The 25,834-nt window shown below is 40.2% G+C and overlaps 1 protein-coding gene across 3 annotated transcripts in view; it reads left to right on the forward strand.

The window, feature by feature from the left end:
* Positions 1-25,834, forward strand: part of NELL1 (neural EGFL like 1) — an 876,133-nt gene that overhangs the window by 410,958 nt on the left and 439,341 nt on the right. The gene's annotated exons all lie outside the window — the stretch shown is intronic.

Here is a 25,834-nt window from a genome sequence, read left to right on the forward strand (position 1 = left end):
TCTCTTGCATTATCTTATCATCACCTTTTTAGGAATGAAGTGAGAATAAGAGAAATTTTGTCTGCCTAATTTATTTCCACTCCCAGTATTTCTGTCTCTGTGTGTGTGCGTGCGTGCATGGGTATATGATTTGAAATTGAAGACCCAGTTGCCTATGGTAACACTGAAGGACTTAGAGAGAGACATCAGTTCCAAATTGAGAAAAGTATCAAACTGTTTTCCTTCCATCAAGATGAAATGTGTTTTTATGTGAGAAAATGTACTTTGTTCTCGTTGGGAAAGATAAGAGGTTAAATTTAAAGCAGGAGCGAGAGTATCTGGTGGGCACGGATTGGGTATATGGGAGCCAGTCAAGACTTTTCACTGACATATGCTTATTGTCAGTTTTGTCCCTCTTCTTCCCTTTATCACTGGGCTGTGAATACAAAACTGGAACTCCATGGATTGTGGTCACTGCCTCTGTGTGAGCAGTGCTGGCTTGGTGGGCATTTGGTTTGGGGTTCCATTATCATTCAAATCACGAACACAGAGACAGGAACAGTAAATTGGTTCAGGGTGGTAGAAGATTCTGAGTCTTTCTTCTCTTGGATGAAATGTCTTTAAATGCCCAATCTGTAACCTATAAGGAAGGTGCTCCCTGAATACAAGATTTCAGTCATGCTGTGTATTTCTCTGACTCTTGGCATCTTTCTCTTTGTCCTAATGACTGGTATATAAAAAATGATTTCTTTTTAAATTAATTCATTTATTTTAATTTATTTAAAAAATTTTAAATTTATTTTCACTCACAGTGGAATTCCACTCTTAATATATTTTATTTTATTTAAATTTTTAAAAAATTTATTTATTTATTTATTTTTGGCTGCGTTAGGTCTTCATTGCTGCACGTGGGCTTGCTTTTAGTTGTGGCGAGTGGGGGCTACTCTTTGTTGCGGTATGTGGGCTTCTCATTGCGGTGGCTTCTCTTGTTGTGGAGCATGGGCTCCAGGCGTGTGGGCTTCAGTAGTTGTGGCACGTGGGCTCAGTAGTTGTGGCACGTGGGCTCAGCAGTTGTGGCACACGGGCTTAGTTGCTCCACGGTATATGGGATCTTCCTGGGCTCGAACCCGTGTCCCCTGCATTGGCAGGTGGATTCTTAACCACTGCGCCACCAGGGAAGCCCCAATATATTTTATTTTGAATGGCCTTTTCAGAGGTGTAAAAAGTTATAAAAGTTTGAGAAGCATGTTTGTATGTCCAAATACTTTTGCCATTGATTGTTGTATATTTTTACGTTACTGTTCTTTGGCTAAAGGATTTCAGATTGATGCAAGATTCTGACTCCTGCAGTAGACCAAATATTGTTTACCTGTCTTTTATGTATTATTACAAAATTCCCAGAGAAAAAAGAGACTTCATAAACATTATGCTGTGATCCAAACATTTTAAGGGGGCAAAACTCTTTTGGACCTGTAAACAAATATAGTCTAAAAATCTGTGATATTACAGATGAGTCTTGTTCTGTTCTCAGTGGTCTGTCCGGGTCCTGACTTATGTTAACCCTAACATGAGGCAAAGGCAGCGGATCATCTCCCAGCACAGAGGCACCGTATCATGCAACTCAGACCTGATTAAGGCACTGCTGGGTGGAAAGGCCTTGTTGAAATTATATCAGAATACGTAGCACCTCTGCTTTTATTTTCTTCACTGAAGGAGGAAGACAAGAGCTGGTGCTTGTTGAAAGCCTCTTAAGGACAGGTGCTCTGCCTGGTAGTTTGTACAGTATATATGCAACCAGATGGAAAATGTAGTATTTTAAGAACTAGCTCCAGAGTTACTTTTAGAAAGAGAAATGTGTTGTTTGGAGTAAAAGGCAAGTGTATGGTTATCAGTGGGTACACCAACCAAAAAAAACAAAGAGTAAGTAGTTCTGCAGGGGAACTTTTTGTTTTGTTTGTGCATGTATCTTGTCTGAGAGAGAACAGAAAAGTTAGAACAAAAGAGAGAAATAAAAGAGGGAGGAGAGAGGAACCAGCCAGAGAGCAGAAGGCTGGGTGCTGTGGAGGACAGGGGTCAACGAAAACTGCTCAGTGAAAGGATGGCTGAAAGGACTTTTAAGGGTAGGAATACTTAGTGTGAGGGGTTTTGTTGTGGTGGTTTTGCTGTATAGTATGCAGGGCGAGTCTTCCTCATGACCCTCCAACTTTCAGCAAAATCTGCCACCTTGAAGACTGGGTGAGACCCTCCCCATTGTGACCCCAATGAATGTAGGTTAACATAAGGGACGGTGAGGGAAATGGTACATGTGTGTATGGGATATTGTGACCTCAGGGGCAGAGGTAACCATTCCGATCCTTTCCCTGCCACCCAAAGTACATTTATACAGACATGAATGCAACAATCACAGTCACCACGGCCTCCTCTCAGGAGTGTCAGAAACCTCAGTGAGGGCTTTTGGACTGCCCCCATAGGTCATAGAATTGGGGATAAGATATTTTTCTTAAAAAAAAAAAACCTTCCATTGACCCCAGATTTCTTCTCATATACTGCCCATTTTTCTGCTTCTGTTCATAGCAAACGTCTTAATTGCATCATCAGGGGTTACTGCCTTCCTTACATGTACTTGCCTCACACACCCTCTTCATCCACTCCCACTAAGTCTTCCAGATGCACCATTCGACAGAGAGTACATTTATCAAGGTCAACCATGAGCTCCGTTTTGTTCAGTCTAATCTTCTTATCTCTTGTGACCTTTCAGCAGCATTTAGCAAAGCTGACTACATCGTCCTTTTTTAAGCCCATTATTTTATTCACTTCTGAGACAGTGTATTTCCTGATTTTCCTTCTATGTCACCGGTCACACCTTCCCAGTGTCCCTAGCTGTTCTTCTCCCTCTGCTGATATCTTAAAGGTTACAGTACTGTAGAGCCCTGCCCTGGACCTTTTTCTCTTGTTCATCCATATCGTCTTTTCAGATGCCTCCATTCAGTATTATGACATTACAGCATCTCTATGTTAATAACTCCTAAATTTCTATCCAGTTCCAGTCTTTCTCCTGAGCTTCTGAATCATATATTCAACTTGACATCTACACATAGGTATTTAATAAGCATTTCATATTAACATGTATGAGATAGAACTCTGGATTTCCTTCCACCTCTGCAAACCTCCTCCTCTTCCAATTTTCTGCATCTCAGCAAATGAAAGCACCATCTATCTAGTTTTTCAAGCCAGGAAGCTACGGGTGATACTTGATTGCTTTCCTTCTCTTGTCCCTCCACTTTCAGTCTGTACATCAGACTTGTTGAATCTACCCACCACACGCTGTCCTAAGTCCGTCCACTTCATCCATTTCCGTCCATATCCTCTACTACCAAACTACCAGACATCCTCAGTGGTTACCATTCTGGACCTGCTGTCCCAGGCTTGCTCTACGGTAACTCTCTATTCACAGAGTGATGAGGGCAAACTTGTAAAACCAGGACTTTCTAAAGATCTCTTGTAGTTTTCCATTTCTCAGAAAATCAAATTAATTCTCCTTATTTTGATTTAAAACCCTACGTGACTTTTTTCCTTTCTGCCTCTCTGACTTTATCTTGTACCGTTTCCATCCTTGTCCTTTCGGAGGCGGCCACCCAAACTTTTGACTTTTTTTTTTATTCAACAGGCTTGTTCTGCCTTAGGACAGTTCTACCTTGGCTACTTAGAATATAGCCCAGCACAGGGCAGTGCTCAGTAAGTATTGAATGAGGGAGTGAATAAAGCTGCTTGGCCCTGGGCTAATTGTTTACTTCTCTAAATCTCACTTGTAAAACATTGCTCATATCTGTTGTACCTATAGGTTACTGTGAACATCAAATAATATGTGTGAAAACATTTATCATGGCCCTTGTATCAGTCAGGTTAGGATGTTCTGCAGTAACAACCTCAAATATGAGTGACTTAAAATAACCAGGTTTTGTTTGTTGCTCACGTATTTCACCGGTCAACAGGAGTGGTGCTTTGCTTATCATAATGACTTTGGGATATAAGCTGATGGAATAGTCACTATTGTGAACATTGCTAGTCACCAAGACAGGGAGAAGAGAGCCTAGAGCATCTTGTATCAGCCAAAATATAGTCTAACCAAATCCCTTTGATGTACAACTCATTGACTAACTATAACTAGTTACCAGTCCTCAACCAACTACAAGGAGAAGAGGAAAGGCCTTCCTACCATGTACCTAGGTTGATAATTAGACGTATTTGGTGAATGGTGCTAATAAATACCATAGCAAATGATACAGTAGATTCTTAACAAGTTTTGTGTCCATTGACATGAAGAGCTGTTGATTAAAGTAACCTTATTTTTTAGTCGCAGTTCACAACGTGATGGGGAATGTAGTCTCAAAAAATAATGATGATATTAAACACATTGTACTAAGTGCTATGATGGAAGTTCAAGCAAAACGCAATAAGAAAAGGGTGTTTGATTGTCAGAATGGAGCATTTGGAATGTATTTGCAAGCCAAGAGGAGCTATTGGAGTTTACCAAGGCATGTTATAGCGTGCATGTAAAGTAGAAATTTGGGAATATAGATGAGACGTGAATGGGAATATGGAATATTGATGGGAATGAGGAGAGGCAAGAGACAAGCATCCTCCCTGATGGTCATTTCTCCTCTAGACCAGATTCAGGGTCCTCCATTAGACATTTCCATAGTAAGCTGGAACTCTGACATTTACCTTGGTGTCCTGAAGAAAATAAACCTGTCAGGCCAAGTGTGCTCTTGACAAGATAAGCAGGTCCACACTTTTAATTTCTGTCATTTCTTTATTGGCAAAGAAGACTCCTTCCCCCAAGTGGTTAGTAGTCTATGTAATAAATGAGGTATATAACAGATATCTGCCACTGTAAGATGTCTTTTCAGATGCTTCGTTTCCAGAAGAAATTTGCTAGGAGAAATTGACAGGCCTGAAGACATCCTTTTGTCTGCCATGAGTTCCTGACATGGCATTTCTCATTATTGACATTCTTATTTCCAAAGATCATTGTGGTCTCTGTCCCAAATCAGTTAGTATCTGCTGCAACTGTTCAGGTGGTTTTCAAAGTACATTGGGCTGTTTTTTTCTCTCCTTTTTTTTTAGTTTGTCATTTACTCTGGTGCTAACATTTTAGAAGTTAGTAGTCATATAGAAAATCTCCATTCAACCAAAAAATGAGTGAGCCTATAATTAAAGAAGACATATGAGCTTTGGTGGTACATTGATTTATAGAATGACGGATTCACTCATTCATTCACTCTCTCACTCATTCATTTATGTGTCCAATATACAATTAGTTTCTGTCATGAGTGTTAGGAAATATGGCCAAAGACATTAGTGACAAATGACCTCTTTGCCCAGGAATTTCATGGTTAGTGAGGCAAGATCTTCAGCTGAGAAAACTCAAATGTGCATTCACTGTCAAATATGTTCCAAGTTTACCAAATCAATCCCTCTTTAAAGTCTTAGTGGGGTTTAGTTAAGTACTGGGTATTTCACATCCTATAGTGTTGGCCCTTGACAAGTTCCAGAGAAGGATCCCCAGAATTGCCCTTCCCAGTTCTATGCTGTAACAACAGTTCTTTGAGAAAGGCTGCACCAGAGATAGCAGATGCCAAGCATGATGCTGGAGAGGAAAGACAATATATCAAACAGAAAAGAAATGTTACCTCTTTCCTACATTTTTTCTGGTTAAAAAGTGAAAAAGTCGTATCTCACGGGATAATAAAAGTTCTGAGGATTCAACATTGAAAATAGTTATCTAGAATTTTAAAATGTGCTATAACTTAATCATTACTGTGATGGCTGGGGTTCCCTGACATAACTGTGTAATTTGTATGAGGCTCCATGCTTTTTTCTAGGAACGTTTCTGTTGGTGAAATCGAAAACATTGGACCTTTGTCACTGGGGGAGTTTTTGGCCTTGGAATTTGTGTGTGATTCTAAATCACTTTTTGTTCTGTAAGAGATCCCTGAGTTGCCCTTATTTTTTTATGAATTTTGAAGCTGGAGGAGTAGTGAAAATTGAGGTTGGGGAGTCCTTTCCTCTTCCCTGGACCCTTTGATTTTTGAAATGGTCAACCTGCTTGATTTATTGGTCCCTGACTTTCATTTATCCCCAGTTAAACTCCCTGTGTTTAGGTTGTTTGATAAGACATTACCTTTGAATACTCAGGAAGCTTTAAAGGAGGATACTTGTGATTTACGATCAAAGCATGCAGCAATAAGACAGGTACTTGACAGTAGTGGGTAAGCACCCATTTTTATGCCAAAAACTTTCCGTAAAGGTAAGAAATAAAGGGAACAAGTGAGATAACAAATATCATATGTGATTTCCATTATCTTGCTAAGAGATTTTTTAATGTTTTTTGATATTGGCATGGAAGAGAGCTTGAAGGAAGTATGTATTTGAACTCAAGTAAGCTTAGTTAAAGTTAGATATAATAGTCTATTAATTTAATGGTTTAAATAAAGTACCACATAATGAAAGATGTGAGGTAACAGTTTAAAAGATGTAAAAGAAATTTTACACTAGTTTTCTGGAAAATGTCTTCCTACTAAGGTCGAAGAAATACAGAACATTTCAAATATGATATACCTGATGTTTTCTCATTGAGCAGGGCCACATGAAATGGAGCTAAAGTAGAAAATCCTCCACCTTGATTGAACACAGTAGTAAGTTATGCATTGATTATCCTTATCTTTCAAGCACATAGTATGTGCTTGTTTTGGACACATTTGCTCTGGTATACTTTTGACTATCTGGCATCATAAAGGTGCAAGTTCTAATTACTTGCCTCTCAGTCAAGAGGTGATACAGATATAAGAATAAAATTCCAGTCATGGACTTGTAGACTACTTTTACTTTAGTGGAAAATGCTCTGTCAAAGGCTTTAGAATGCGAAACATTTTATTAAAGATAACAGACTACATTTATTGATATGTTGAATAAGAAAAGTCAAAATAAGACTTGTACCTTTGGATATTTCAAAACCCAGTTAAAAACTCTGATGTTCTTTGGAGGCATTTGCCTTTTGTTTTGATTTGTTTGCCTGGTATATTCATTTTTTCTTTCCTTTATTTAGACAGACTTTGTCACCTTCCTCCCCCTCCAGAGGAGGGATGTGAAAGTACCAAAGTAGGATTCCAAAATTCTAACCCTTTAGGGCAGAGGGTCTCAACTCTCACCTCAGATTAGAATCACTTAGGACATGAATTTTAAAAAGTCGATACCTGGGATCTACCCCTTGAGGCTTTGATTTTCATTTGGTCTGGGGTTGTGACCTGGCTTCAGTGTTTTTGTTTAAACGTCCAAGTGATTCTAATAGGCAGTCATGGTTGAGAGCTCTTGCCTTTGTAGAACAGAGATGGTTAGAGTTTGGAGGGAATATTGGGGTGGGGTTGGAATCAGAGAGAAGAAGAATTGCCCTCTATATTGTAGACTAGAAAATGATTCCTTTGAATGGGTGGTGGGTGACATGGTGGCAGAAGGTAATTAAAGCAGAGGTTTGGATGGTTTCTGGAGGGAAGGGCTCTGCCTCCAAAGCTGCCTTCTGGGATGTGTATAAGACTCTGGGGAGAGAAAGGCTGTGGGATGCTCTGTAGGTAGGGTCTCATGGGGAGGTCCCGAATCTTCAATTGTGTCCTGACTGTTATGATGACTCAAAGAGCCCTTAAAGATAAATGGGACATCTTCATGGTGACCTGTGTGTTCCACGGGCCAAGGACCAGACTGATGTCTCTCTGCGAGTGTCTTGATTACTTGGAATCTCCTAGAACCATGACACAGACAGATGAAAGCAAGGAATCCTTAAAATGACTGAGACATTTTCACTACCCCACTAGTGCAGAAGAATAGGAGTTCAGAACCATTCATTAAGTTGAAATGAAGAAATTATAGAAAGCTACATTACTTGCACGTACAAATTTGTGACTGGGCTTCTCTGCCCATCACCTGTTTTCACAGGTACAAAACAAAACAAAACAAAACAAAAACAAAAAAGTTAACAAAAGGAGAAAACAGGGAAAAATTAAGAGACCCCTCTAAACAGGGTTCACAGAGTGAAAATTAATAGAATATTTGGTTTTCCGGGCCAAGTTTAGTTTTCCATATGTAGTCCTGGAAAAGCCAAAGACCAGAAACTTACTCCATTTAGCAACAGAAGTGTTAAAATAGTGCTAAGGTTTATTAAAGCCAGGAAATGTCTCAGGGAGGATATCAAAGGGCATATCCCTTGATATTTTAGGATGAAGGATTTGTCTGGTGTTTGGCTTCCTTGTTGGGTTTAACTGAGAGGTTTTTGTTTGTTTGTTTGTGTTTGGTTTTTCGGTTTTTGTTTTTTTATCTGAACCACATTAGCTGCTGCAGACCAACTAGAATAAATGATGGATCTTGCCCCCAGGGTGTTTATGCACACACCTATTAAGAACTGTGTTGCCTTTGACTCAAATTCATTGTAAAAGGCTCCTTAGTATTTCTGTACACTCCATTGTTGGAGTTGTGCATGCAGAATGACAGTTAAGCTTTCACATAAAGGGGTTTGATTAAGGATGCTTTAGCACTTACAACACTGTTGAGGCCAGCCTTGCAGCCCTGCTTATATCCACATTTGAGTCGACACAATGAATGGGCATTTCTCTTTAATAACCCAGCAAGCGATCATGTATTCTTTATTTCCATCTTAAAGATTTGGTAAATGCATATATGCTTAGCTGTTTCCACACTTGTCTAAGATATAGTGAAATATCTTTGGATTATGTTTCCTTTATGTAAGAGTATTGAAAATATACATTACTTATTCTTGAGCCGAATGAAAGCTATAAGTTCTCGTGGTTAAAATCTGGTGTATAAACTGGTGTATAAATTCAACTTGTTGCAAGCTTCGGCAGTGCCCCCTTTTTACTTTGTAAATTAGAAAACCATTAAAGTTCTCTGCTTCTTCATCAGTGTCCTCTGTACACTTTCATGGAGTTGTTGAAGGATAAAGTGAGACAGTGTAAGTACATCGGTTCAGATGATTTTAGCTTCAAGAATGATTTAAGAAAAACCCAACTCGACCGGCTTAAATGATAAATTTATTCTCTTATAACAAAACATCTAGGACAGTGTTTCTAGAGTTAGTTAATTCAGCTGCTCCATGACATCATCAGTGACATAGATTGTTTCTAACCTTTTACTTTGCTATTTTCATCGTGATAGTTTGAAACTTGATCTGACTCCCTTCCAGGTCTCAGAATGGCTGAGGCAACCCCATGCATCATATCTCAATTTAACAATGTCCCAAAGTCATAAGGGAAAAGAGGATTTCCTTCCTAGAGTCCTTTGTTAAGACCAAGGATAACTTTATCAGAAATCCATCCCTAGCAGATCTGTTTTCATGTCTCCTTGGCCAAAATTGTTTAATATGCCTATTAATAAATTATACCTTAGAAAAGCAAATAGAATTACCTTGAATCAAGATTTATCCCTGAGGTGGGGCAGGTCCCGGTTTCCTTTATAATACTTGGGTTGTATTGTCAAGGAAGGAGATGATATGTATGTATGTGTAGATCCATAATTGTCTAGGCAACTGACAGCATCTATTGTCTATTCAGAGCCTTGAAAACTATTTCAAGCATAGGAGTAATTAAAAGAAATGCAATTAGATGCTTATACTAAATTTATGTATGTGCCTATCTCTGTGTAGATATATGGATAGATATTATATTTATTTACATATATGTCAACCACCCATTTTTGGAAATGGTTTAGGAAACAGGCACCTTTTCATACATTGCTGGTAAGAATATAAATTGATACAAACATTCTTGAGGATAATTTGACAGGATGTATCAAAAGGCCTAGAAATATTTATTTACAGCAACTTATTCTAAAGAAACAATCAGTCACAGTTACATATGTGAGAAGATTTTCATTGTGCCCATTTATTCCACTTATTATTTATAAGAAAAGAAACTAGAGGCAGCCTAAATATGAACTAATGAAAGTTTGATTGAATAAATTACAATATATTCATATATTGGAATACAATGAATTTTAAAATAATATTCGGAAGACTATTCAGTGTCAATGGAAAATTCTCATCATACAGTATGATGAAATTCTAACCAGTATGTATACTATTTTCCAATTTAAATAATAAATAAAAATTATCTATGGATATACATAAACACATAGAAATAGAGGCAGGGAATATTCCCCCAGATAAATAGGTATCAGAAAGTATCTGTGAATGGAAGATTATATGTGATATCTTTTCTTTACACTTTATGTGTTTTCCACTTTTTTTCTGTGGAATGGAATACAATGCAGTGAACTGTATTACATTTTAGTTTTAGAAAATCTCCAAAATCTCCTAAGTGTCATCCTACTAAATTAAATTTAAAAAAATGTTTATGACTTGGTTGTGCTAATGCCTTTCATCCTTAGTGACATAGATTAGGAGTCTGAACTAAAGAGATTAAAAGCAATGGCTTTGCTTCATCAGGTTTCTGAGTAATTTGATTGGCCAATATGTCAGTTGAAGGGCATTTGCAATTATGATGCTGTTTTCGTCCTTTGAGGGTCCTAGAAGGTGATCTGATAGCCAGGTTCTACCTGCCCTGTTTTTCTTCAGCTCTTCTGGCAGGGTTTCCAGATTCAAGGCAGTTTGTCCAATTTTTTTTTTTTTTTTTTCTTGACTGTAGCCAAGTCAAAGAGAGAAAGTGAGGGGAGACAGAAAAGTCCCAGGATTTTCATAGAAAAGCAACCACTGGATGAGAATCAGGCAACTTAGATTCTAGTTCTACCCTGGATGCCAGCTCACTGAATGAATGCCACTGTCTCAATATTTTCCTTTGCACCTTGAAAGATTAAGGATTAATTAGCTCAATAGTTTTCAGTCAGAGGAGCTGGGATTCCAAATAAGATTTCTTTTGAAAGGAGTTCAGCTTATTTAAAAAAAGACGTAATCTTGCAAGCTACTACTTTTCTAATTCTGTGATTCTTTAAGATATGGTTCCTGACCTCTAGGAAATTATGGTCTCTTCGGAGGGCGTACAATTTACATTTTAGGAGCATAATTTTATAAGGCATATAGGTGCTAAATTTTGAGGTGTGAATGTAAATGATGTGGGAAAGAGCCCTGGTGCTGGGAGAAAGAAGGGCATTAATTACTACATGGTAGAGAGAATGTGTTTTCCACAGGGAGCTGTCTGAATGGGTTTGATTTTGATGTTGAGTGGGAGATGGCATAAGAGAAATAAGAAATAATAGGGTGAGTGGTGCTTGAGACGTAGATCCATCTCCATGTTTGTCAATCTACAGCAAACCTGGAGGTGTCCTGGGTCGAAGTGGGAAAAACAGAAGGCTCTGAATCAGACAGACCTGGGTTCCTTCCCCAACTCCAGGCATTTATTAGTAGTGTCAACTTGAATCAACTTTGGGGAAATGGACATACCTTTCTCCCAGACTCTTGTGAGGAGTAAATTAGATAATATTTCTAAAGTGGTTGGAAGAGAGCTCAGCACAGAGCAAATGTTCAACAAACATTATCTACTACTACCTCTATTTTACGGGTGAGGAATCTTACTTGAGACACAGGGAGGTTAGAGAACACATAGCCACAGCCCTTGGGAGTGCTGGAGTAGGGGTAGATAGGAATGAAGGACTTCTACCTTCAGAGACTCAGATGCAACCTCCATCAGAGCTCTTTGGAAGATGCCTTTAAAATGCTAATGCAATATGGACTGCAGTGGCTCAGTAAACATTGGCCATTATTAGAATGACAGACAGAGCCTGGGACTTGGGTCCAAGAGAATCCTATTTAACCCACAGCTCTGCCCTTTATAAGCTTTGGGATATAGGTGTGATTCCTTAAGTGCCCTACGGCTCAGTTTGTAACCCCAAGAAAGCAGGTTGGGTTTTAATGTTTAGACACATGAAAAAGCCCAACCCAATGACTGACTCTGAGATGGTGCTCAATATTGAAGCACTAAGACCTGATCAACAAATTTCCCTTTCTCCCTCCTTCTCACCAAGTGGCTGTAGAAGCACTTCCAGGGACACCAAGGCTCTTTGAAGTACATCTGGAAGCCCCTTGTCTTTAGAGGCTCAGTCTCTGTTGACAGTGTCCAGATTCTCTGGGAGCCTGCAGTTAGATGCTTTGGGCTCATGGGTTAAGGAGATCAGCAAAAAGTAGATTCACAATGGTCTGTAACTAGCAAGGGATACATTCCTTTATTTAAAGAAAAATATCACCTCTAGAGTCATTCGTTTTGTAAGTTCCTGTAGACCAGAGCTTTGGAATATGTTCTGTAAGCTCCCTTAAAACATTTATGTTTATTCCCTGAGAAAGGAAGCCCCCTAAACTGTGAACACCTTTGGCATTTATCAGCTCTGCTGGCTGGCATCTGGTTAGTCCTTAGGGGCAGCCATAGGACAAATTGCTTTCAGGACAAGGGTCAGAAGCTTGGTCTAGGTTGGACTCCAGGATGCGGTTTTGACAGTTGGGAAATGTCCTCAGAGGGAAATCACAGCATACAGAGAGATGTGTAAAGCCAACAGTGAGTTTGTCGTCCACCTGTTGAATACCCGATGCCTACATGGGTATTCTACATTGTGGAAATCACACTGCAGCTATCAATTAATATTTTAATTGTTTCTACTTATTTCACGAGCGTTGGCCAACTTAGTAAATTCCATAAAAATACAACTGTTCGTGGCTGCAAAATATCCTGTCTTCTGGATGCATTATTTTAGTTTTTGCCACATTGAAGAAGTATTAAGATCCAGTTGCTTCTCTGTCTTCATTTGGGTCTATCATATACATGCATTTAGTCTTCCGTTATTACGATGGATGGTGATGGTTGTTTTTGCCTCAATTTGGATGAGGAGTGAGTGAGTCACAGAGCAAAACTCAGACCAGCCCCAAGCAGGAAGTACACATACTTAGAGGTTCACGCAGCGGGAGGGATCAGGGTTTCTTAGGTGTTATTCATTAACGGACATTTCTGGGAAAAGTATAGGACCCTAAAGAACTGTGTAGCATTAACGCATATCTTGGTGGTGTCAGGACCTTGCATAATTATTTTACATAAGGACACTTTGTAACTAGACAGGTGCTCCAGCGAGCCCCCGTCTTGTTTATGAGATGTGTTTTCCATATTTCTTATTGAGTTCTTTGTTCTTTAAAATTCAAAGAGTCTTCCTAGATCAGCTAGCAATTATTTTTCCCCTTTTAGCATTCATTTTCCCATTCTGACTGATCAGTTGAATGTAGGGAAAGCATTAACGTATCAGGAATTTCAAATAGCTGGGATGTTAGAGACATATAAGGCGTCAGAAAATACCTTTCTGTTACAGTGATTTGATTCTGAATTTGGACGAACTGTTGAAGAAATGCGCCCAGAGAGAGCTTGCTTTTTGATTCTCCAAAACTTTAGGGTATTTTCTCATTAAGAGAAATTCTTTTCTTTAAGCAGGTTGTCCATTTGACTTGGTTATGTGAAAGATGTGGCATTGTTTGGAAGCAGATAGCATCCTTGCCTATCAGTGTGAGAGGGGCATGAGGGGACAGTTCCTGTCTCAGCCAGAGAGTGTGTGGTCTAAATGACTGTTAGGTCACAGCAACCCAGGCTGAGCGGCTTTTAGTGCAGTGGAGGAGATCAAGTGAAGATATAGCCTGTCATGCTTCTCTTGGCCTCAACCAAACCTTTTTTTTTTTTTTTTTTAAGGACAGGTTGGAGCAGCTCATAGCTTCAGAGCCAAGCCCATGAGTGAGGCCAGAGAGCAGTGCCCTCAATCTATTTTTAGGATTTAGAAAACCTGCAAGTTAGAAAATAGCACTGGCATGTAATCGTGCTTACCTCTCAAAGTTCCTGGAGGTTTGAATTTGCTCCACTGCTATTTGGACATGTTTAATTTTATTTTGTCTCTTTTCTCATCTCATTTTGTCCCTTGACTCTGTACTCTCGGGCGTGTTATTATACCTTTTTCCCTCGAATCTCCTTTCATTTTTTCTTTTCATATCTGCTTCATTAATGTGTGTGTTATTATTTATGACTGATCTGAACAAATGATGGTTTGGATGAGGGATGTAGGGTCAAAAGTGAGTTAAAACAGAAATGAACAAGTGTTGACAAGAATATGGAGAAATTTGGAACTCTTTTTGTACTGTTAGGGAGAATATAAAATGGTGCAGCTGCTGTGGAAACCAGTTTGGTAGTCCCTCAAAAAATTAAAGATAGATTAAAAATCATATAATCCAGCAATTCCACTTCCGGGTATATACCCAAAATAACTGACAGTAAGATTTTGAAGAGATATTTGTGCACACATGTTTACAGCAGCGTCAGTCACAAAAATAGCTAAAATGTGAAAGCAACTTAAGTATCCCTCAACAGAAAAATGAATAAGCAAAATGCAGTATATCCATACAGTGGAGTACCATTCAGCCTTAAAAAGGAGGGACATTCTGACACATACAACACGGATGAACCACAGGGAACATTATACTAAGTGAAAGAAGCCAGTCACAAAAGGACAAATACAGAATGATTCCACTATATGTAGAATCTCGAGTTGTGAAATTCATAGAGACAGAAAGTAAAAGGGTGGTTGTTACAGGCTGGGGAGTTATTGTTTAGTGGGTATATAGGTTCAGTTTTACAAGATGAAAAGAGTTCTGGAGCTGGATGATAGTGATGATTGCACAGCAATATGGATGTAGGATTTAATACCACTAAACTGTACGATTGAAATGGTTATAATGGCAAGTTTTATGTTATGTGTACTTTACCACAATAAAAAAACATTGGGAAAAAATGCCACCAGGACAGATCTCTTCCTGTTACTGGGTCTACTCTAGAAATAACATTTACCATGGTTTTCCTTGCTTCCTGTAGCATATTGGGTAGCGTATCAAATTCTGGTTTTTCCAGAGAGTGATTTATTCATTCATTACTTTATTCATTAAACGATTATTGATTGAGAAATCTACTGAGCATCAGGTATTATTCTAGATGTCGTGATACATTAGTGAAGAAGACAGAAAATTTTGCTATCAGTGGAGCTTTCATACTAGTTGGGTGGAGTCAAACAATAAACAGGAAATATCAATATATAGTATGCCAGACGGTAAGAACTATGGGGAGAAATAAAGTGATGGAAGGAGATGGGGGTGCTAGGGTGGGCAGCAGTGCAGTTTCTTTTTTACACGGACCTCTCACTGTCGTGGCCTCTCCTGTCGCGGAGCACAGGCTCCAGATGCACAGGCCCAGCGACCATGGCTCACGGGCCCAGCCGCTCCGCGGCATGTGGGATCTTCCCGGACTGGGGTACGAACCCGCGTCCTTTGCATCGGCAGGAGGACTGTCAACCACTGCGCCACCAGGAAAGCCCAGTGGTGCAGTTTTATATGGGGTGGTCTGGAAAGGTCTCACAGTAAGGGGCACAAAAGCAAAGACATGAGAGGAGTGAGGGGAGTAAGCCACGCTGATCCCTGGAATAACGATCCTCCAGGCTGTGGAAACAACAGATGGGCAGAGAAGTCATCTATGCAATGACTCAGGATGAGGTAAGGAGGCTTGTTAAATCAGTAAACTCCCATTGGCTCTTATCTACCATACGTCTGTCTCTAGAATTTTCCCATGGAATCATGTACGTGGGTTTCGTGGCCATTATATGCCGCAGAGACTTCTTTCACGGACTCTGGGTCATGACTGTCTTCCCAAGACATAAAGATGATAGAATTTGAGCCATTGCCTAAATGGGGAGTTCCTGTGTTTTTTTCTTTAAACGGCAAGCAAAGCTTTAATGGCCCCAGCCATTACTAGGACAATACCCTTTTTAGAAGAATAGAGTTCACAAAGGGACATTTGAACACAGCTTGTAGGGAATTCAATTCTCATGTCCCATTACTGTTAACAAGGTCTCCACATTTAATTCCACAGGGTAAATGTGACAACTCTAGAGTCAGGGCCAGAAAGTATCTCTAAGCAACCAGGGAGCTGAAAGAGCCTTGCTTTTTTCTTTATTTTTATATCTGTGGTATTCCATTTCCCCTGCTGTTGATAAATAATTCAGAAAAGAAAAGAATGTTTCAGCCCTGACTTTTTAATGCCGAGGACAAGTGCATTATGCGATTTGGTCCCCAAACATGCACAGGCTTTTGCAAGAAGGTCAGTATTTTGTGTTTGTTGGTTGGCAGTGTGTTCTCTGGGGCTTTGCAATCGATTGGCTTTGTTCTTGTAGCCAGAAGAAAGGTGAGGACTGCGTGTATGAAATACACAGAACTGACACTGTCATGTTGTCATGGTCCCTAAGCGGGCTGCTCAGCAACAGGTAATAGAGTGGTGGGTGTTGATGAGCTGTGCAGCTTGGCTTAGAAGGGGCAATTATCGGAGGACATCTGGTGACATAAGGTACTTGTCTTGAAACCTGACTGGACCTGGGCTACAGTACCACACTGAGCATCTAGGTACCAGGGCGTGCTGGCAGGGGAGGACAGATGTCACAGTGCCTCTTGTTGAACTTGTTTCTCCTGCAACTAGGATGTCCATGCTTACCCAACTATGGTACCCATTTGCTTACTTTGGAAAATAATTTCTAATATAGAGATAATAATAGTATATAATATATGTGTGTATATGTATATATACACACATATATATATATAAAATATAATAATAAAGTCAGAAAATGGCCTCTGTGGATAGAATCGTGTTGACAACTCATGTTTAGAAACAATGTTACTATCCATATACTAAATGAATAATTTGGGTCACCATTCACAACAAATGTCAACGGTTAGTTGGCTAAAAGGAATGGGGTGGAGAGGAAAAAATTCTGTATTGGTTACTAGAGAGACATTTTAATCCAGACTAACACAGTGTATGCCCTTGGGTAAGTCATTTTATCTCTTTGGACCTCAGTTTTCTCATCGATCACAGGAGAATGTTACATTATAAATAATGTTCAGAGGGTCTACTAAGCTCTTAATTCTTTGAAGCCAAGAATCATGGCTTTTCCTCTCTTTGTCCACAATGCCTGCCATACTAATAGGCACCTTTTGTTCCTTTTTTTTTTCCAAGTGCACATCTGTAATCATTTGGAGTATTGCAATTGCAATTTTGTTTGACTTGTAGAACTTTATTTTTTTATTTTATTTTATTTTTGGGGGCGGTACGCGGGCCTCTCACTGTTGTGGCCTCTCTCGTTGTGGAGCACAGGCTCCGGACGCGCAGGCTCAGTGGCCATGGCTCACGGGCCCAGCCGCTCCGTGGCATGTGGGATCTTCCCGGACCGGGGCACGAACCCGTGTCCCCTGCATCGGCAGGCGGACTCTCAACCACTGCGCCACCAGGGAAGCCCAGAACTTTATTTTTAAAGGTGCCCTTGAGTTTTATATTTACAACTTTTTAACATGTTTTAGAAGAATGTGTGAATATGCTACTGAAATACTCTTTCTTTGGTAGCGTTTGTTTCACTGAATATTTTATGTGACTTCTGCATATTGACTCAGGCCATAATGATGTTTTATTAACCGTTATTAACTTGTGTCTTGGACCTATCATACAAGTGATCAAAGAACCTTCCTTTTGCACATGAGGAGATTTCTATGAAGGAGAACAGGAGACACTGGTTCAGGATGGACAGCTGGTCTCCCTTTTGAAGCCCTTTTCATGCTGAGTTTTGTAGATGCTTTTGAACACTTGTTGACAAATGTCACCCCTCTGGCACTCACCCTGCTTCTTTGTTTAAACTGGTGCCCGCAGAGCCCAAGCAGCAGCACAGCTGCTGACAGTGTAATGATAATTGCTACCAGTTGTGCCTTTCCTCAAGGATTAGGCTGTACTGGGGGCAAGGGGAGGGGAAAAGATGTGATGGAGGATCACAGAAAGAATGGGGACTAAATATCAGAAGACCCACAGTGAAATTTCAGCTTGAACTATTATGAGTTTTATGACTTTGGACAAAATACATAACTGTCCACTTTCTTCTTTGGTAAAATGAGGGTGGAGACCTCTGTTTTAAGGCCTTTTAAAATTTATGACAGTGCTATGAATGGTGCTGTGGTCTAAGTGCTATGGTCAGAGGAAAGGTAGCACTTCAGGCTGGGGTGACCAAAGAAGAGTTTGAGTTAGTGGCTTCAGAGCTGTGAAATAGCATTTGGTTATTGTTGGAACCACGAGGAGAGACTTTGCCAGTGGAAGGACTGGCAGGTGTCAAAGCAGGGACTGAGAAAGACTCAAGACCTGTTGAGGCAAAGCAGAGTGTTTTAACTTCACCGGCAGTGAGAGCCCCTAAGAGAGTGGGATGCCCTTAACCAAAGGCTTCCGTGCTCCTTTGGCTTCTTTGCTTTAAAATCCCTGATTTTGACAATTCTAATAATCACTCATTCAACAGCACATATTTGTGGAGTGTCAGCTTTGTTTCAGATCCTCTTTTATGTGCTGGGGATAAAGTAGTGGGAGAGACAGAGTCCTTGCTGTTAAGAGTTTTTAGAGAATTTGACAATATTTGTGCCTAATGAGGACATCCTGCCACGGAATTGGCATGAGCAGAGGAGGAATTTTCTCAGAGTTTTAAGTATCACTTGAGAGGCATCTATTTACAGGCTCCAGTAGCCTATTGAAAAGAGCTTGCTTTTAGAACGTGAAGTCCAAATACGTGAGTATCGGAGGTATGAGTGTAAGAGTGCTTGGAGCTAGTGAAACTAGGTTTCCTAACTAAATGAACTTGTGTACATTTCTTAACTTCCCTGAAGTTTGATCTCTCATCTATGTAATGTGCATAACATTAATATTTATGTCATAGGGTAGTTTTGAGGATGAAATAAAATATCGGTGTAAAACACTTTGCCTAGCATATGATATGTGCTCAGTACATGTTAGCTGTTATTGTTCCTATTATTAAACTTTTTATTGGTTTTGTTTTCCACTTAATATTTAACATGTACTCATAATACCTCTTAAAAGAGGGGGGAAACACACTATCACCCTTATTACTGTTACCTTTATTGCTTTCCATTAAACCCAGAGAGATCCTTGGCTTTTGGGAAAGTGCAGATCAGAAGAGCAGTTTATCTGTAGCTTTTATAAAAAAGCATCTCTGTAGATTCTTTGAGTGGTAGGAAGAAAAGAAAATTACTTACTACATTTTTTAGGCATGATGGTGATTGTATTTCTTAGGAATGGATGGAAAGGTCTCATGAGTGTTAACTTGTGAAGGACCAAACCAGAGAAGTATGTCTGGCGTAGTCCAGGTATTCAGGGGGCAGACGAAGATGATGATTTGGGAGGCATTTGTCGATGTGCCCAGATTTACCAACTGGATGGAGGACACACTGTGCAGAGTTGAGCCCAGACTTTGGAGCCAGAAAGGCCTGAATTAGCATCTTACCTCCACAGCTCATGTGACTGGCAGCAAGTCATTTTAACCCATCTGAACCTTTTTTCTTATTTGTAAAATAGGAGTGATAACAATAGCAGTACTTGTATCATGGCATAATATGAAGGTTAAGCGAACTAATAAATGTAAAACCATTGGTGGCAATGTGACACACGGAATCAGCAAATAAAACGTATAACTAGATGTCTCACCAAACCTGCAACATAGTAGTTGCTCAATGAATATTAGCCTCCTCTTTCTCCTCAACTGCTTTATATATTTTAATTTGTTTATGCAGATTTGAAGGAAAATATTTGAAACACTGGCTCTTACCTCTTATTTCTCAGTTTTTGGTCCCACAACTTGGTGTTTCATTCTCATGCCCAAATCCTTGCAAACTGTTTTCAGATTCTAACACCTGTACCCCTCCCTACTACCAGGGCTAGAATGTAGTTTGTCTTTTACCCACATGACCTAAAAGACAGTTAGTGCTTTATTATCAGCCAGATGATTCAAGGACTTGCAAAACAGATCTTAATGATATTTATATCAATCATTTATTCAACAAATACTTGAGTATCTGCAGCGTGTTGGGCTATGTTCTAGATGTTACATGTAGAGAGCAGGGCATAAGACAGACCAAATCCCTGCCATCATGGTGCTTATATTCCAGACATGGAAACAGTTGATTAAAAACAAAAAAAACTTGTTATTTCAGTTATAAGTGTTGTGAAGAAAAACAAAAGAGAATATAGGACTAAGAAATGATTGGTATGATCAGGAGGGTATTTTATAAAGGACAGTAGGATAAGGCTTATTGAGGCATTGGCCTTTTTGAGCCAGAATCTGAATAAGGGGTTAGGATAAGCCATACAGAGCTCTGTGAGAACACTGTAGTTAGAGGGACCGCTGAGTGCTGAGTCCCTAAAAAAGGATTGAACTTGGTGTGTTTGAGGAACAGAGAGAACGCTGTCCTGAGAGAGACACATGATAAGATTAGGTCAGTACGGAGAGATCAGGTCTTGCACGGTTATGTGGACTCTGGTAAGGGTGTAGATTTAATTCTAAATATTTTGGAAAACCACTGAAAGTTTACCCAACCGTAGCAATGATAGGATAGTCACTACTGAGCACGACGGTGGTTATATTCCATTGATCAACCAATATGCATTTCTGTAGCATTTTCTGTATTTCCAGCAGTGGTGCAGTGGGTAGGGTTTGTGGGTATTGGTGAGTTCAGAAAGGTAGGATAGGAAATGCCTCTGTCCATAAGAAACTTAATATAGAAATGGGGAGATAATTCTATTATACATGGAATAATTCAACACCAGTGCTCTGAACTATAATATTATCTCTGAATAGAAAAGAAGGTGATAAAAGGAAGAGGCCCCGTGTTTTGAAGAAACTCGGGAGAAATGTCTGGAAAGTTTGGAGGAACCAGGTATAGAGGGCATATAAGTCTCCCAGAGTAGATTAGACATAATAGGTCACCAGGAGCCATTATAAACGCCTGGACTGGGTATTTAGATGATTGATCTATTAGTAGTGTGCTTTGGAAGAAGCGGGATTGAATGCTCAGAGACTAGTTTGTGGATAGTATAATAAACTTGTTCATCAAAGCCTGGATAAAGCTGGTGGCTTCGGTGGCAGGTTGGATGGAGGAGACTGAAGAGAGGGAAATAAGTTTTAAAAATCCTAACGTTTGTACTTTGTGAAACTAGAAAGACGGCACTTCCGTGAGTGGAAATGGCATTATTGGAAAAAATGAGTCATTCTGGAGTAGAACAGTATGGGTCCTGCCTGTAGTGACGATAGGATATTTATTCAGGTGTGTCTGGTCAGAGCAGTTTAATAAAGCAAAATGGTATTAGATGATATTTAACCAGAGGATTCAGGAGTGGCCAGTGAAACTCAAGGAAGGTGATGATGATAGCAATAATGACTACTATTATTCTACTGTTACTTATTTCTTATTACTATCATCGTCATCACGTCACTATCATCTTTTAGGTTCGTGTCCATTTTCTTCACTACAGGGTAATTGTGCACCAGTGGTACACAATAGGCAACTTAATCACAAGTTGAAGTGAAGACATCTTCACCAGTCAAGATCAAATTATATCACCAGCTCTCCTTTATGGACCACCATGTCCAGTGCTCACTTGTAAAGAAGCAAAGACAAGAAGGGAAGTTGGCGGGGCCTGTCTTTAGATGTATAATTCTACCTGCAGTTAACGTGGTCCAGTTAATGCCTTGGACAATAATTCTGATTGACATGCCTTACTTTTAGAGTGGAAAGAGGAATGAGACATATAAAGAAAGCAATGGAGATCTCCTCCCTTCTTATAAAGTGAATGCAACTTATAAGTGGATAAAAATACCAAACTGGATTAGATGTGAGAGTTAGGTATGCGAGATAGAGATGTGAGTCATCCTGCTACAAGTGTGTGAATAAGTGTGTGAATAAGGATATAAGAAAGTGTACAGAGAAAGGTGTGTAAGGCCATGTCCTAGAGGAGAACCCCATATGAAGGCCTTGGGTTGTGGGGTAGCAGCAGCAGTAAATGTGGCAGTAAAATTAAGAGATTAAGATTAAGAGTAAAATTAAGAGACCATACAGAGGCTTTAGGAGAGTGAAGGTATGGAAAATTCCATTATATTTGACAAGAAGAGAGTCATTGGCAATCTTCCGAAGAGCAGAATCATTGCTGTCTCTGATAACAGGATTTAAAAAGAGATATTTTGATAGAAAGTTGGACAGTGGTTAGAATATGGAGGCTTTTGGCAGTCACGCAGTTAGAAAGAATTGTAGAGAAACCTAAAAGGGACAGCAAGGTCAAATGAAAGACACTTTGTCCGCCTCAAGTTGACTTTTAAGATGAATAACATTTGAATGTTATACGGGAGAAGTGGGTTGAAGATGCTTAAGAGGCAGGCTTTGTTGTGGGCAGGCAGGGTACAGGTGGAGGAGCTGGCTCTATGGGAGGGCTTGGAAAGGAATTGTAAGACAGGAAGGAATAGAGGATAGAGCCAGGGAGTGGTGTCTAGAGTGAAACCCATGTATGCTTGCGGAGATCCACACCTGGCAACGCCCACCTGGCAACGCGCTAAAGCCAACTTTTCATTCAGTACGCTTTCTGCAGCATATTTTCCTTCCTCTGTCTTTCACAGGCCACAAATACCAGTACTACTTTATGTAAATAGAAATGTAAGGTTTTCCCTCTGGCGGGACCTTTGAAATATACTATCCACTTTATTGTTCTGTCACATTTCTCAGCACTTTGTTTTTCAAAGGTGTTTTGCTATGTGAGGATAGGGAGAGCCTGATGGCATTGTTAATTAAGCAACTAAATCTGGGGTTGAAAGCTCTGCATGAGTGACATTTAATTCTTATTCCCTCAGTGCTTTTGGGGAAATCTCATAATTGCTCTCTCAGTCTCCCCATCTACAAAACTGGTATAAAACCAGCTTTCTGGACTTCCCTGGTGGCGCAGTGGTTGAGAGTCCGCCTGCCGATGCAGGGGACACGGGTTCGTGCCCTGGTCCGGAAGGATCCCGCGTGCCGCGGAGAGGCTGGGCCCCTGAGCTATGGCCGCTGAGCCTGTGCATCCGGAGCCTGTGCTCTGTAACGGGAGAGGCCGTAACAGTGAGAGGCCTGCATACCGCCAAAAAGAAAACAAAAAAAAAACCAGCCTTCTTCTCCCTAGGGAATTAGAGGCTTACTAAGTTAATGTTTTATAAATCAACAAAAAGATTCTAAATGCAAGTGCTATCATTACCCACCTACCAGATATGATGGCACTCATAATGACATATGTGTTACCTCATGTTCATTTCCATGGCAATAGCCTGTGCATTTGTAAAGAGATTCTGCTTTCTCTGCCAGGGCATAAACAGAGGCAGATCGTCTGTCACCCAGAGACACATCGGCAAGAGAGTGAAAAGTGGATATATGGTTTGTTTTGATCTAAATTTTGTTTTGGGTGTAGAGCCTGTTGTGACATTTTCTCTTGAAAACAAAAGTCTGCCCCCCACTTTGCTGTAAAATATTGAAAATAAAATGAGACATGAATGCTTCTTGGGACATGTTGAGTTTGGGATGTCAACATAGGAAATTTGAAATTCAACTGTGAATAGGCAGGGTTTATCTCAATGAGTGCTCAGCAATGTTTAAAACCACATTCAAACAACGAAGTCGAAAAGGTTATGAATTGTAATTAGGGAGGTATGATAGCTTCTGTTTGAAAGTGTGGCCGATGATGGGGTCCTTCCTCTTTGCAACGCACCAGTGCAAGGGGGTCTCTTCGTGTGGTCTTGGGTCAGGGTTCTTGGATTACTAGGGATCCCGGCATGACGCTCACCGTATTTTAGGAAATACTTGACTTTATTTCAGTTAAGTTAACTAACGATGATGCAGTTTGTCACGCACTGTCCTCATGGGAGTACTTCTGTAAGAATAACAGAAATCAGAAATACTGAGGGTTTGTGTTTCCAGTGGAGGCTTAGCGAATTATCTCCTCTAGATAGTGCGGGGATAGCATGGATTGAATCAGAACAGAACAAGTGCATCCTGCCTCCACCCCCTAACATACTGTCTTAAGGTAGGGGACAGGACCTTCTTCAGGAAGTAACAGGTCGGTCCTTTTTCATACATTCTGTCAGTTGTTATTTTCTAAATGTGCCCTCATGACCATCTGGACTCAGGGGCATTGCACTTGCTGTTTCCTCTGCCTGGAATGTGCTTCCCCCTGACATCTACCTGGTTCACTTCCTCACTTCCTTCAGGCCTCTAACCAAAGCCTTTATCTCAGCAAGGCTTCCCTGGCCACCTTTCAAAAATGTCAGTCCCTGGTGACACTTCCTTTTTCCCTTCTCCATCATACTTTTCCTTCTTAGAGTGTATCACTCTCCACCATGCACCATCCACCAAATATATCCACTATATATTTCACTCAGTTACCTTATTTATGGTCTGGATCTCCCAGTAGAATATAAGCTCCATGAGGGCAAGGATTTTTGTTGGTTTTTCTCACTGCTGTATACTAGTACCTAGAATAGCGTCTGGTATACAGTAGATACTTAAAAAATAATTGTTTACATTGTAAGTGAGCAATAAATGTGACACCGAATAGTCTATGTGCTGTGGTGGATACTAAAGATGTATTCAGTTGCAAATAGTAACGAAAAATCCATCTCAAAGTAGTCTAAGCCGTAAGGGGGATTTATTGATTCTTGTACACATAAGTCCAGAGGTCAAGAAATTTTTTTAGACCAATTTTTATACTGTTTTTCCACTTAACATTTTTATTTATTTATTTATTTATTTATTATTTATGGCTGTGTTGGGTCTTCATTTCTGTGCGGGGGCTTTCTCTAGTTGCGGCAAGCGGGGGCCACTCTTCATCGCGGTGCGCGGGCCTCTCACTATCGCGGCCTCTCTTGTTGCGGAGCACAGGCTCCAGACGCGCAGGCTCAGTAATTGTGGCTCACGGGCCCAGTTCCTCCGCGGCATGTGGGATCTTCCCAAACCAGGGCTTGAACCTGTGTCCACTGCATTGGCAGGCAGACTCAACCACTGCGCCACCAGGGAAGCCGCAGAGGTCAAGCAATTTGGAGGGCTGGTTTGACACAGCAACACGGGGATGTCATCAAAGACCTGGTTCCTTTCCTTTCCTTTTCTTTTCCTTCTCTCTGCTCTGACTTCCCTGATTTCAACTTCACCCTAAGCCTCCTGGGATCTCATTATCTCATTGTGATTCCAAGATGGGTGCCAATAACACACTTTCTTTCACATCTGAAGACAGAGAGAGAAGGTTGTCTCTGAGAAACTCTATCAGAAATGCTAGAAAGCCTCTTTCCCAGAAGCCCCGAGCTCATATGTCCACTCTTGCACCAAACACTGTGGCCGGCGATTATGGTGATTAATTTAGCTTTAGTCACAGGCTCATCTCAAGAGCCTAGGTTGGACTTGGTGTTTCCCAGAGCTCCTGGTGTGTGTGTGTGTGTGTGTGTATGATGTGTGTGTGTGTGGTGTGGGTACCCTAATGAAAATCAGGGTATGCTTGATAATAAAGTAAACGGATAAAGAGAAAAAACTACCAAGCTTTCAAAAACAGACAAGACATTATTTCACAAAGCCTAGGTCTTCTGCAGGAATTAAGTATGGAATTAGCTTCATGTGCTATATGCTATGAAGTGGGAACACAGATGTGAGGGTTTAATGAGACCCCATGTATAAAGCACTTGGAACTTTTGGACACATTGGGGTTTAATAACTGCTGTTAAAAGTGCTTTTATTGTTATTTCAATACACAGAAACCTTGGGAAGGGTCTTTTGGCCATCACCAGCTTTGGACCAGGATTTAGCCACAGTGCTGAAAGTATGCAATTAATTAACCCGAAGGCATTTGCTTCAGCTCATAAAGCTGTCATATGGTAAAATTTATCCAATTATTTATTTCCT

The sequence above is a fragment of the Phocoena phocoena genome, chromosome 8, assembly GCF_963924675.1.
Source record: "Phocoena phocoena chromosome 8, mPhoPho1.1, whole genome shotgun sequence".
In the NCBI taxonomy this organism is placed as follows: domain Eukaryota; kingdom Metazoa; phylum Chordata; class Mammalia; order Artiodactyla; family Phocoenidae; genus Phocoena; species Phocoena phocoena.